Source organism: Lucilia sericata, unplaced genomic scaffold, assembly GCF_015586225.1.
Source record: "Lucilia sericata isolate MDLA Ls3-8-SP2 unplaced genomic scaffold, ASM1558622v1 Contig001422F_arrow, whole genome shotgun sequence".
Taxonomy (NCBI): domain Eukaryota; kingdom Metazoa; phylum Arthropoda; class Insecta; order Diptera; family Calliphoridae; genus Lucilia; species Lucilia sericata.
In genome coordinates this window covers 45,001-45,510 of record NW_023995355.1, presented here as the reverse complement: position 1 = coordinate 45,510, position 510 = coordinate 45,001, and positions in this window count along the sequence as shown.

Here is a 510-nt window from a genome sequence, read left to right as displayed (position 1 = left end):
GTCTAAATCTATTCAGCAACTTTTAAAGAAATCTTATTAACAAAACTAAAAGCAGCAACAACTACAACAACAAGAACAACAACTAAAAATTATAATAAATTCCACATTGTCGTTTTTTTTTATTGTGTGGCTTGTGAATATTGTTTTACCTTTTTGTTGCTGTTATAGTTGCTGTTGTTGTTGCTCTTCTCCTCTAAAGCAATTGAAGCGTTTATCCTACAAAAACAACAGAAGAAGCTGAAAGAAAAAATGCCACAACCATCTCATCAACGGTATAAACGTGATTTGTTTGGTTTCTTAATAAAATATATATATATACAATAACAAAAAAAAAAAAATCATCGTCATCCACAACAACACCAATAAAATGAAAACACTATGGGTCAAGTTCTATGAAAAGTGAAAACAATTAAAGTTATATTTCTCATAGAGATTAATTAATTGCCATAGTTTGGGATTCGAAATTCGGGAAATGGGTTCTGTTAAGTGGATGATATACATTAAATCAGA